Below are 14,658 nucleotides of genomic sequence, written 5' to 3'. Positions count from 1 at the left end.
CGGTTAGGGGTCCAGCGGCGACGGGGAGACCCTGGGGGAGACAGTAGGAGAGGGGCGCAAAGGAATGGAAGGGGCTGGGGCCAGTGCTTTCCCTGTCTACTTAGGCACCGGGAAGCCTGCTGGGCTCATGGGCCTAATCCTCTGCCCTCGGAGCCTCCCTCCTGCCCTGCAGAGCCCAAGCCCCTCCCCTACACCCCCACGCAGGGCCCTAAGTCTACACTCGGAGACCCCCTCCAGCACACTGGGCCTAAACCCCACCCACACACCCTCACTCAGGGCCCTACCTTCAAACTAGGAGAACTCCACATTCCAGAGGCCCTCCTTTCCACGTGCTGCCTCTCCCCTTCCAAGCAGGTCCTAAGCAGAGGCCCCACCCCATCTTGAATGTTGCCCCGCCTATGCCCCTGCTCCATGCTCAAACGTCACCCCCGACCCGCCTAGGTCCCACCCCACCCTAAACCCAGCCCCTGCCTAAACTCCACCCCCACCTAAACTCCACCCCCATAGCCAAGACTTTTTCCCCCCTCTTTTAGATCGGGGTTCTGTTTTACCTTGTTGACTCGTTGTTGATTCTTTTAGATTTTTCTTTTTCCTAATAAATCTTTTATTTTTCTCATTTTATTTTATTCTTTATACTTTGTTACTGTTCTCTCCTTTGGGCTTGTCCCCACCCCCTTTTACTCCTTTCTTTTTTCTGTTGTGGTTTTATTTTACCTTGTTGCAGTTGTTTCAATGATAGCTTTATTTTCCTAATATATTTTTGATCTTTCTAATTTTATTTTGATTTTTATTCTTTGATATTGCACTGCTCCTTTTTTTCTTTTTATTTAACCACACCCCGAGGCTTGCAGGATCTTGATTCCCAGGCCAGAGGTCGGGCCTGAGCTCCTGAGGTGAGAGCTCCGAGTCCCAACCACTGGACTAACAGAGAACCTCAGACCCCAGGGAATATCAGTTGGAGTGAGGCCTCCCAGAGGTCCTCATGTCAGCACCAAGACCTGGCTCTGTCCAACTGCCTGCAAACTCCAGTGCTGGACGTCTCAGGCCAAACAACCAGTAAGACAGGAATACAGCACCACCCATCAAAAAACAAAAACAACAAAGAAATGACAAAAAAAAAAATTTTACAGATGAAGGAGCAAGGTAAAAACCTACAAGACCAAATAAATGAAGACGAAATAGGGAACCTACCTGAAAAAAATTCAGAGTAATGATAGTAAAGATGATCCAAAACTGTGGAAATAAAATGGAGAAAATACAAGAAACGTTTAACAAGGACCTAGAAGAACTAAAGAGCAAACAAACAATGATGAGCAACACAATAAATGAAATTAAAAATTCTCTAGAAGGAATCAACAGCAGAATAACTGAGGCAGAAGAACGGATAAGTGACCTGGAAGATAAAAGAGTGGAAATAACTACCACAGAGCATAATAAAGAAAAAAGAATGAAAAGAATTGAGGACAGTCTCAGAGACCTCTGGGACAGCATTAAATGCACCAACATTCTAATTATATGGGTCCCAGAAGAAGAAGAGAAAAAGAAACAGTCTGAGAAAATATTTGAAGAGATTATAGTCGAAAACTTCCGTAACATGGGAAAGGAAATAGTCAATCAAGTCCAGGAAGGACAGAGAGTACCATACAGGATAAACCCAAAGAGAAACACGCCAAGACACATATCAATCAAACTATGAAAAATTAAATACAAACAAAATGTATTAAAAGCAACAAGGGAAAAGCAATAACATACAAGGGAATCCCCATAAGCTTAACAGCTGATTTTTCAGCAGAAACTCTGCAAGCCAGAAGGGAGTGGCAGGAGATATTTAAAGCGATGAAAGGGAAAAACCTACAACCAAGATTACTCTACTCAGCAAGGATCTCATTCAGATTCGACAGAGAAATTTAAATCTCTACAGACAAGGAAAAGCTAAGAGAATTCAGCACCACCAAACCAGCTTTATAACAAATGCTAAAGGAACTTCTCTAGGCAGGAAACACAAGAGAAGGAAAAGACCTACAATAACAAACCCAAAACAGTTAAGAAAATGGTAATAGGAACATACATATTGATAACTAAAAAATGTAAATGGATTAAAGACTCCAACCAAATGACATAAACTGGTTGAATGGAGACAGAAACAAGACCCATATATATGCTGTCTACAAGAGACCCACTTCAGACCTAGGGACACATACAGACTGAAAGTGAGGGGATGGAAAAAGATGTTCCATGCAAATGGAAATCAAAAGAAAGCGAGAGAAGCAATTCTCATATAAGGCAAAATAGACTTAAAAATAAAGACTATTACAGTAGACAAAGAAGGCCACTACATAATGATCAAGGGATCAATCCAAGAAGAACATATAACAATTGTAAATATTTATGCACCCACCATATGGAGCACCTTAATACATAAGGTAACTGCTAACAGCCATAAAAGGGAAAATCAACAGTAACACAGTCATAGTGGGGGACTTTAACACCCCACTTTCATCAATGGACAGATCATCCAAAATGAAAATAAATAAGGAAACACAAGTTTTAAATGACACATTAAACAAGATGGACTTAATTGTTATTTATAGGACATTCCGTCCAAAAACAACAGAATACACTTTCTTCTCAAGTGCTCATGGAACGTTCTCCAGGATAGACCATATCTTGGGTCACAAATCAAGCCTTGGTAAATTTAAGGAAATTGAAATCGTATCAAGTATCTTTTCCAACCACAAGGCTATGAGACTAGATATCAATTACAGGAAAAAATCTGTAAAAAATACAAATACATGGAGGCTAAACAATACACTACTTAATAACCAAGAGATCACTGAAGAAATCAAAGAGGAAATCAAAACATACCTAGAGACACATGACAATGAAAACACAATGACCCAAAACCTATGGGATGCAGCAAAAGCAGTTCTAAGAGGGAAGTTTATAGCAATACAATCCTACCTCAAGAAACAAGAAACATCTCAAATAAACAACCAGACCTTACACCTAAAGCAATTAGAGAAACAAGAACAAAAAAAACCCAGTGTTAGCAGAGGGAAAGAAATCATAAAGGGCTTCCCTGGTGGCGCAGTGGTTGAGAGTCCACCTGCCAGTGCAGGGGACACGGGTTCGTGCCCTGGTCCGGGAAGATCCCACGTGCCGTGGAGCGGCTGGGCCCACGAGCCATGGCCGCTGAGCCTGCATGTCCGAAGCCTGTGCTCCGCAACGGGAGAGGCCACAACAGTGAGAGGTCTGTGTACCGCAAGAAAAAAAAAGAAAAAAAAGCATAAAGATCAGGTTCTTTGAGAAGATAAACGAAATTGATAAACCATTAGCCAGACTCATCACAAATAAAAGGGAGAAGACTCAAATCAATAGAATTACAAATGAAAAAGGAAAAGTAACAACCGACACTGCATAAATACAAAGGATCATGAGAGATTACTACAAGCAACTATATGCCAATAAAATGGACAAGCTGGAAGAAATGGAAATACTTAGAAAAGCACAACCGTCTGAGACTGAACCAGGAAGAAATAGAAAATATAAACAGGCCAATCACAAGCACTGAAATTGAGACTGTGATTAAAAATCTTCCAAAAAACAAAAGCCCAGGACCAGATTGCTTCACAGGCAAATTCTATCAAACATTTAGAGAAGAGGTAACACCTATCCTTCTCAAACTCTTCCAAAATATAGCAGAGGGAGGCACACTCCCAAATTAATTCTACGAGGCCACCATCACCCTGATACCAAAACCAGACGAAGCTGTCACAAAGAGAGAAAACTACAGGCCAATATCACTGATGAGCATAGATGCAAAAATCCTCAACAAAATACTAGCAAACAGAATCCAACAGCACATTAAAAAGATTATACACCATGATCAAGTGGGGTTTAATCCAGGAATGCAAGGATTCTGCAATATACACAAATCAATCCATGTGATACACCATATTAACAAACTGAAGGAGAAAAACCATATGATCATCTCAATAGATGCAGAAAAAGCTTTCGACAAAATTCAACACACATTTATGATAAAAACCCTCCAGAAAGTAGGCATAGAGGGAACTTACCTCAACATAATAAAGGCCATATATGACAAACCCACAGCCAACATCGTTCTGAATGGTGAAAAACTGAAACCATTTCCACTAAGATCAGGAACAAGACAACGTTGTCCACTCTCACCACTGTTATTCAACATATTTCTGGAAGTTTTAGCCACAGCGATCAGAGAAGAAAAAAAAATAAAAGGAATCCAAAGTGGAAAAGAAGAAGTAAAGATGTCACTGTTTGCAGATGACATGATACTATACATGGACAATCCAAAGATGCTACCAGAAAATTACTAGAGCTAATCAATGAATTTGGTAAAGTAGCAGGATACAAAATTAATGCACAGAAATCTCTTGCATTCCTATACACTAATGATGAAAGAGAAATTAAGGAAACACTCCCATTTACCATTGCAACAAAAAGAATAAAATACCTAGGAATAAACCTACCTAAGGAGACAAAAGATCTGTATACAGAAAAACTATGACACTGCTGAAAGAAATTAAAGATGATACAAACAGATAGAGAGATATACCATGTCCTTGGATTGGAAGAATCAGCATTGTAAAAATGACTATAATACCCAAAGCAATCTACAGATTCAGTGCAATCCCTATCAAACTACCAATGGCAATTTTCACAGAAGTAGAACAAAAAATTGCACAATTTGTATGGAAACACAAAAGACCCCGAATAGCCAAAGCAATCTTGAGAAAGAAAAATGGAGCTGGAGGAATCAGGCTCCCAGACTTCAGACTATACTGCAGAGCTACAATAATCAAGACAGTATGGTACTGACACAAAAACAGAAATATAGATCAATGGAACAGGATAGAAGGCCCAGAGATAAACCCACGCACATATGGTCACCTTAGTTTTGATAAAGGAGGCAAGAATATACAATGGAGATAAGACAGCCTCTTCAATAAGTGGTGCTGGGAAAACTGGACAGCTACATGTAAAAGAATGAAATTAGAACACTATACACAAAAATAAACTCAAAATGTTTTAAAGACCAAAATGTAAGCCAGACACTATAAAATTCTTAGAGGAAAACATAGGCAGAACACTGTATGACATAAATCACAGCAAGATCTTTTTTGAACCACCTCCTAGAAAATGGAAATAAAACCAAAAATAAACAAACTGGACCTAATGAAACTTAAAAGCTTTTGCACAACAAAGGAAACCATAAACAAGATGAAAAGACAGCCCTCAGAACGGGAGAATATATTTGCAAATGAAGCAACTGACAAAGGATTAATCTCCAAAATTTACAAGCAGCTCGTGCAGCTCAATATCAATAAAACAAATAACCCAATCCAAAAATGAGCAGAAGACCTAAATAGACATTTCTCCAAAGAAGATATACAGATTGCCAACAAACACTTGAAAGGGTGCTCAATATCACTTATCATTAGAGAAATGCAAATCAAAACTACAATGAGGTATCACCTCACAACAGAATGGCCATCATCAAAAAATCTACAAACAAATGCTGGAGAGGGTGTGGAGAAAAGGGAACCCTCTTGCACTGTTGGTGGGAATGTAAATTGATACAGCCACTATGGAGAACAGCATGGAGGTTCCTTAAAAAACTAAAAACAGAACTACCATACGACCGAGCAATCCCACTACTGGGCATATACCCTGAGAATACCGTAATTCAAAAAGAGTCGTGTACCACAATGTCCATTGCAGCACTATTTACAATAGCCAGGACATGGAAGCAACCTAAGTGTCTATTGACAGATGAATGGTTAAAGAAGACGTGGCACATATATACAATGGAATATTACTCAGCCATAAAAAGAAATGAAATTGACTTTTTTGTAGTGAGGTGGATGGACCTGGAGTCTGTCATACAGAGTGAAGTAAGTCAGAAAGAGGAAAACAAGTAGCATAAGCTAACACATATATATATATGGATTCTAAAAAAAATGGCTCTGATGAACCTAGGGGCAGGACAGGAATAAAGACACAGACGTAGAGAATGGGCTTGAGGACACGGGGAGGGGGAAGGGTAAGCTGGGACGAAGTGAGAGAGTAACATTGACATATATACACTACCAAATGTAAAATAGATATCTAGGGGGAAGCAGCTGCATAGCACAGGGAGATCAGCTCGGTGCTTTGTGACCACCTAGAGGGGTGGATAGGGAGGCTGGGAGGAAGATGCAAGAGGGAGGGGATATGGAGATATATGTATATGTATAGCTGATTCACTTTGTTATACAGCAGAAACTAACACAACATTGTGAAGCAGTTATACGCCAATAAAGATTTTAAATAAATCAGTACACTCAAGAAATCTTCATGGATTACACCCTGAAATTTTATCTTCATGAAATACTCCTTCAAAATTCTTTTCTAATCGTAGGTAGAGTAGATCTGATATGGACTAGCATTACAATTGTTTTGGTGATTTTTGGAATTTTTTCTCTACTTTAAGTCAAATTTTTGTATGTCTTTTTTTTTCCTTTTGTGTATATCCAAGTTTCCACACAGGAAAAAACATTACATTAGCATAATCCTTGGAATTTTATATTTGATTTTTATTCTGGTTTTCTCAAAACTCATTATTTAGTAACTGGAATGAAGCTCAACTAAGTGGTGGAATTGAAAGCAATTGAAAATTATGTAGAATTATATAGATGTCAAGAGAAAGGTTCATAACATTTAGAAATTGATATAATTGAAGTAAATGTGTAAAATTGATTACTTTACCAAGTGAGTGTACCATCTTTTAGGAAAATGTAAAAAATTATCCTCTCCTATATTGGTTGCATTTCGAATTACACAGAATTAACATGAAAGGCTAATGGACTAATAGGCAGAAAAAATGAAAGATACATTCTCATTTCACACTAATGGTAAGTATTTCAGAATGCACACATAAGCAAACTCCACATTAGCAAATGCAGGAATGGGAATGAACAAACTAAATTATTCTTTGACTTATAGGAAAGGTTGATAGAATTCAAAGGTTATGAGAACCGAAGTTGCAGCGCATTAGCAGCCTCATCATATATCATTTTGTTTTTTATAGATGGTTATACCGTCCTTTCCATTAATGAAATCAGAAAATGTAATCATCTTAGATTCTTCCTTCTTTTCAGTTCACCTTCCCTGTCATTACCATTTCAGCTTAGCCCTTCTGTCTTACTGATTCCTTTTGTTCAGCTTTACTGAGATATAATTGACAAAATGTAAGATATTTGAAGTGTACTATGTGTTGATTTGATACACATTGTGAAAGGATTTCCCCCATCGAGTTAATTAACACAAACATCACCTCACTTATTTACCCTGTCCCTTCTTTTTTGGTGAGGACATTTAATTTCCACCCTCTTAGCAAATTTCAATTATTACAATAGAGTGTTATCAACAGTAGTTATCATATTTTATATATTAGATCCTCAGACCCGTTTCATCTTATAATTGAAAGTTTGCAGCCTTTTACCAATCCATCCCTATTTCCCTCACCCCCTATTGAGTCTTAACTCCCTTTTGTTCTGCATCTCCTGCTTGCTCCATCACTGTGTCTCATCTTCTTATTAGGCTTTAATAGGCTCTATTACAGTCCAGCCTCCATATAGCTAAGTGATTATGTAAAAGCACGGAATTGACCATGTCATGGTTTTGTTTAGTACTCTTGAAATTCCTGTTACTTGAAACAAAGTTTAAAAATAGGGTCATCCAAAAGTATCTTTTTGTTAGCCACCTTATTTGTAGAAGGAATACAAAGTGGAATAAGATGTGAGCCTTCCCCTAAAGGAATATGAATACAGATATGTGATGGGGGAGGTGGGGAGTCAGCCCAAAACAGATCATTTCAATACAACGTGGAAAGTGTACCATAGAGGGAACCCAGAGTGTCATGGAGCTCAGTGGAGCCTGACTTAGCATAGCCTAGATTTTCAGGAAGGTTTCCTGGTGGGATGACGCCTGCGTTGAGGCTTAATAAGTCATCCAGGCTCAGAAGGAAGGGAAACATAGATGATTATCCAGACAAACATAGGAGCAGGAGAAAAGGTATCAAACCGTGTAACATGGCATTTCTCTATAACTGCAAACAGTTCAGAATTATGAAAACATAAACTATGAGGTAGGAAGTAGAGGTTCAGAAGGATAGAAAAGGAGGTAAAAATGAGCTATCATGAATATCACATGCAATTTACAGCCTCAATAACCGTTCATTGAGTGATTATTCAATGTATGCCAGACACTCTGCTGTGGACACAGCTCTCTTGAAGCTCACACTCTACATGTTAAAGAGTCAAAAAAAAAAAAAATCAGTGTAAGCTCTTAGGAGTGCTATGCAGGTAAACACAAACTGCTGATATAAAAAGTGAGAGGATGGACATACTTGAAATGTGATGGCCAGGAATGGCCTTTCTGATCAGGTCTCATTTAAATGTGAGAAGAAACTAACACACATAGTTGGGGAAGAGTCCCATTGCAAAGGACCTGAGGTAGGAAAGAAAGAGCTTGGCTTCTTTGAAGAACTGAAAAAATACGAACATGGCTATAGCAAGCAAAGGTGGCAGGGTGACTAAAAATGAGATTGATGACATAGGGAGGAACCTTTCTTGCAAGGTACTGTAGGTCTTGGTGACTTATATGAATTTCATAATTACAATGGGAAAACTTTGGATAGTCTTAAACAAGCAAGAATATAGCATGAAGTGGAGTTTGGCTGTATCTCTGAGTAATGGGGAACCAGTAAAAGATTTTAACTAGGGAAACTTATAATCATGCTTAAGATGACTCACTGTAGTGGTTGGAAGAAGAGTTGAATAAATGAGAAATATGACTGGGGGAAAGATATTAATTGGAAGGGTATAGAAGTTGCGCAAGCAACAGATGATGAGGCTGGCATTTGTATAGAGGAAAGAAAAAATTTAGGAAATATTTAGGAGTAAAATCACCAGAATTTTGTGAGGGAGGGTGTCATAGTGGAGATGAAGTAGTCTAGCATAATGTAAGGTTTTCTCATGATGTGGTGAATATTAGTGACAGTTGATATTAGAGAATACAAGCAATAGGGAAGGTTTGGAGGAGATCTTTGCATTATTTCTTGGGCTTTCAAAGTTTGAGATATTTTGTGGGATAGCCAAGTGGATATGTACAGATGGAAGTTTGTGCAGAGAAATCTAAAATGCAGGAAGACCAAGCCAGAGAGACAGATTTCAGACTCATTATATATACATATAAAATAAACCACAAATGAATATGAAATTACTCATGAACAGTGTATCGAATGAGAAGAAAAGTGGAACAAGGGCTGAATCCTGAAGAACGTCAACATTAAATGGCGGACAGAGGAGTATCCTACTTTTGAGACTGGGAATGAATGGTTAAAAAAAAAAAAGTAAGTGAACTCGAGTGATGACAAGACACTAGAAAGTATAGAGTACATGTGTGACACTAACAAATGCAGCAGAAGACCCCACAGATAATTTTAAGACATCCCCTAGAGTTGGCAACAACAGGGTCAGTGATGATGTTTGTCTTAACACAGGAGGTATACCAGTGGAGCAGAATCTCAGTTGCGGTGGAATTAGGAGTAAAGCAACTATACTGATCAATCTTCATGAAGTGAAGGGTAAGAAAGAGAGAGCATGGTGGCTGGTGAGGATCACTCAAATGTTTCTTTTTTTAATTATGTAAGATATTTGAGGCTAATCAAACACTAAAGAGAAAACACAGGAAAAAAGGAGAGATTGATGATAAAGGAAATAATTCATTAAGCATGATCCCAGAGAAGAAGCAAAGGGTTGAGATCAAGGTTTCTAGGTAGGATGGCAAAGAACGTTGATCTGGAGGTAGAAGTTAAGCATAGATTTGCATTGAAGGGCTAGCAGTCGAAACTCCTCAACATGGAAGCCAAGAATATTTACAAGCTGTCCCCCGTCTACCTTAAAGTATCACTTTCCACCACTTGTCTTCTGAAAATTTTCACCCCTTTCTTTATCGGCACAATCTGCTTTAACCACCAGAGAACTAAGTTTCCAGAAAATATCATGCCCTTTTATACTTTCATTATGCTGTGTTCTTTACCTTGTTTTCACCTAACTGCCCCCACCCCTATTTCTACACTTAGCCCAGCTCTGCCTAATGCCCATTTCCTTCCCACCCAAAGGTCACATGGAGAAATATCCTGATCATGCTTCAGATCTCATAAAAATTTCCCTTAAATTGCTCATCTAGATGCATATGGAAAACCAATACTTCCTTTCCTACATTCCCGAAGATCTGCAGACTGTTCTTTCTCATGTTGCATACCTGGCTAAAATGGGATTTCCATGAGGCCAAGAATTATTCTTTCTTTACCTCTGAACTCTTGATGCTTAGTACAGTCCCTGGAACATAGTGCTCTTGACATTTTGTTGAATAACTGAATGAATATCTGCAGCACCCATGTTAAGGATGGAAGCCTCGACGTCTCCTCGTGAACTTATTCCTCTAATTATTTAGATGTATTCTACAGCTTGGAAACTTTAAAACAGTCTTAGTAATATTCAGGTCCCCCCTTGGAATCCTTCTTGATGGATGCCCATCTTTTGCATCTTCTCATATTACTTCATGACTTTGAGTTGAATAACAGCCATGTATGTGTAGTTAATAAAATATGCAGATAGTTTGTGTCATTATCTTTCAGCCTACAAATCAGAATGAATAATTGTTATGTTTACTATGTTTGGTTGCATATCTTTTTTCAAATGACTCTTTCCTCAAAAATTAATTATATATCTCACTGCTCCATTCATTCAACAAACATTTATTGCCAGGCATACAGATACCAAAAAGAATAGAACTTCCTTGTTATACATTAAATGCTCAGACATTATTCATCTTATAGATGAAAGTTTCTACCCTTTTCCAACCTCCTCCTATTTTCCCCACCCCTGCTTCCATGGCAACCAGTTTTCTACCATCCGTTTTTATGTTTGACTTTTTTCTTAGATTCCATATATAAGGGATCCCATGCAGTATTTGTCTTTCTCTGTCTGGCTTATTTCACTTAGCATAATGCCCTCAAGGTCCATCCATGTTGTCACAAATGGCAGGATTTCCTTCTTTCTCATGGCTGAATAATATTCTGTTGTATGTATAGACCACATCTTCTTTGTCCATTCATCCGTTGATGGACACATGGTGACTATAGCTGATAACACTCTATTGTGTAATTAAAAGGAGCATGCAGTCCAGAAGACAGCGCTAGGAAAGAATGTTGAAGTTGTTCTATTTAGTAGAACTTTTGCCTTCAGAGCAAAGGATTCCAACTTTAGATCACTGGCCTGGAATTTCTTTGTTGGAGAGCTGCCCCAAATGGTTGGGAGTTCTTGTCTGGAGTTTCCTGATTTCCCCCTTTAGCTGTTGTAGAGAAAGCTTGTGAAACTTGTGCCGTGGCAGGATATCCCAGAGAGGAGCTGGTGCTCCTGTGTGGTTTTGCAGAGTACAGTCGGCCCTCTGTATCCAAGGGTTCTGCATTCAACCAACTGCAGATCAAAACTATTTGAAAAAAAAATCCAGAAAGTTCCCCAAATCAAAACTTGAATTTGCTATGTGCTAGCAACTATTTACATAGTATTTACATTGTATTTACAACTATTTACCTAACACTTACATGTGTTAGGTATTATAAGTAATCTAGAGATGATTTAAAGAATGTGCATAGGTTACATGCAAATATGTCATTTTTGAGCATCTGGGATTTTGGTATCCCCTGGGGTCCTGGAACCAATCCCCTGCAGATACCGAGGGAGAATTTTATCCTACATACTGGGTAAGAGAATAGGCCTGACTTCTTCAACGCTCTATGTCTTGCAAGGGAGGAGTTAAGGTTCCTGCCCCTCTACCCATCACTTTTTTGTTTTCTGTAAAGTGGATGAAATACAAATCTGATTGGCCAAATTTACTTATTATGTAAGTGTCTCTCATTGGTTTCCTACTCCTTAGAGCTGGCTGGACAAGAAAGCCAGCAGATATCTTTTTTCCCTTCTTTTCTTTCTATGTAAACACTGGTTGCTTTAGTTTCTTGTGGCCCATCTGGTGGTAAGATTCATTCTTGGGGGAAGCGACCATCTGCTCAGTTCACTTTACCAAATAACTGGGTTTTGTGATTTAGCCTAGTTAATAATTAAATGACATTTTGACTTCCCTTTTATTTGTACCATTAGGTATCCCACTGGAGAAGGAATGGCTGGGCCATGACGAGATTCAGGTGTCCTTTGGAACTCTGGACAGAATCATGTCTTATTGTCCTTAAAATAATCTCTATAGCTTCATGTGCTCCCCGGTCAATAGGGAGTAATAAAAAAGATACTTGGTTATAGATTTACACACATTGGTGTAATTACATAATCAGAACAACTAGACACATTTTATTTTTCATTTTTCAAATTGTTCCATGTTACTTGTGACTGGTTTGATCATAATTAGCAATTTATATGGGATTCTCCTCCCTTCTCCACTGTAATAGACTAACTGACATGACCCATGTGAACTGCATGGAGACCAGGCCATGGTCCCAGAGATCTCCTCACTTGTCATAAGACAGAAACATTCATCTGAAAGCCTTTTAAAGCTTTCAAAGAATCAATTATTTCTCTTCAGGGAGAAACTGGTAAAAATTGGAGCAACTATTTTACTACATATAACAAAAGCTTTTGAATAGAGCTATTGTTAGACTGTAGGAATAATTATCAAGGGAAGTGCTAAGCTTCCTTCATTAAAGATGTGTAGAAATTATCTTGGTTAGACAGAGTTCTTCCTGAAATAAACAGCATTACTTTTATGTAATGCTGCATTTCATTTCAATACCAAAATACTATGCCATGTTAATACTTCTATGATTACAGTTGATAACTACATTGACCATAAAAAGTTATAACTTAAAAAACCTGTTTTTCTCCAATATGTACAGTGATGGGAGCCTGTAACCTATGTACTCCTTCCCAGTACAGTTAATGACTCCATTACCCGAAGTGCTCAATACACCAACTGTTTCATTATGCTGATGACTTGATCAACGACACTGCTAACTTCACAAAATGTAAAGGTTTGTACATAAATGGAAAAAGACTGTGGGTTCTAGGTGTTTTAGACCCTTTACCTCAATTAAGAAAAATCCTCACAGCCCCATGCATTTCCTGAGAAAAAATTGTGTGTGTGTGTGTGTGTTTGGGGGGAGGGGGAGGGGCAAAAGGATGACAGTCATTAACTTCCACAAGTCATTTATACTGTTTTGAGGTCAGTTTGTTTTCTATAATACAAATATACAAAACACACACTTCAGTTTTATCTTTGTTTTCTTGGAAAAGAATATACCTGCCTTAATTTTTCTTTCATTTTTGAAGTCCCTTTGTTCACATTGTTGATCACACTTTATGATTGTGTGGTGGCTTTGCAAATTTGCAGGTGGTTATTACAAATTGTGTACTTCATTTCGGTTCCAAACCTCAGATGATACATAATTTCTTGGGTTATTATTATTCGGCAACTTGCCATTTTCTAAAGATTTGCCACTTTACAACTGTATTGGTACATAATATCATGGTAAGACATTTTCAGTAAGTTAGATAAGAATATGATTAGCATTAACACAGCAGTTTGCTCTCTGAACCTCTGTTGATTTTACGAGGTCCTTTGGTGTTCATAATTAAAACACTATTGTGCCTATCAAAGATTCACTTGACTTTTTCCATAGTCTCTTTAGCAAAAATTGAAACACTATTCATTGAGGGTATATAACTTTTTCTTACTTAATGTAATATTGCCCAAATATAAAGTTTTTAAACTTCAAATGTATTACAACAATTGATATGACTTACAAATAAATATACATAATTCACGTGCATGCATATATATGTACACATGTGATAAACTTACAAAATGATATGAAAAACATGGAGATTCTTTGTGCCAATCTGATGATTAGGCACACAGACAGAGAAATGATTTAAGATAATGTTATCTTTCCTAACACAATGAAAATTCAAAAATGTACCCAACTCCAGATGAAGTATTTAGAATGTTGGAAGGAAAAATGGTCATTTGTTTTCTCACACTTGTACTCTCTCCAGTTTAAGATTGGAAGCAAAAATTATAAACTACTGAGAAATTGCGATGTTGGGCCATGGAGTCTGACCCTAAATTACAGACTGTCCTTAGCCTGGTCGTCATCCCCTATTTTCTAACTAAATTACTTCCAGAAGCCAAATCATTCTTCAGTAGCAAATTAGGCACTTAGGAAGATACATACAGTGTTTAGAATCCCTGAAAGAATACCATGCCCTCTGTGGGGTGTTTTACTCTGCTTTGCTGTGTTCCGGGTCTTCACCAGACATCCTGGATGTAGCCACCCAACTGGAAGAGCTGTCATAGTCATGCTTCTGTGTATACTCAATAATGGGGTCTATCCAGTTTTTAGTCCTGCAATGCTGGAAGAATCTTATGAATCTTAGGGCATAGTCTCGACATTGTGCTCTGTGCCACACCTGGATATAGTAACAAGGCTGTCTCTTATGACCTTTTCCAAGTCACGATGATAAACCAGTTCTGCAGCCTGGGTCTCTAAAAATAAAGGAC

Source organism: Pseudorca crassidens, chromosome 21 (genome assembly GCF_039906515.1).
Source record: "Pseudorca crassidens isolate mPseCra1 chromosome 21, mPseCra1.hap1, whole genome shotgun sequence".
Classification (NCBI taxonomy): domain Eukaryota; kingdom Metazoa; phylum Chordata; class Mammalia; order Artiodactyla; family Delphinidae; genus Pseudorca; species Pseudorca crassidens.
The sequence above is the reverse complement of the archived record's forward strand: the minus strand, read 5'-3'. Positions refer to the sequence as shown.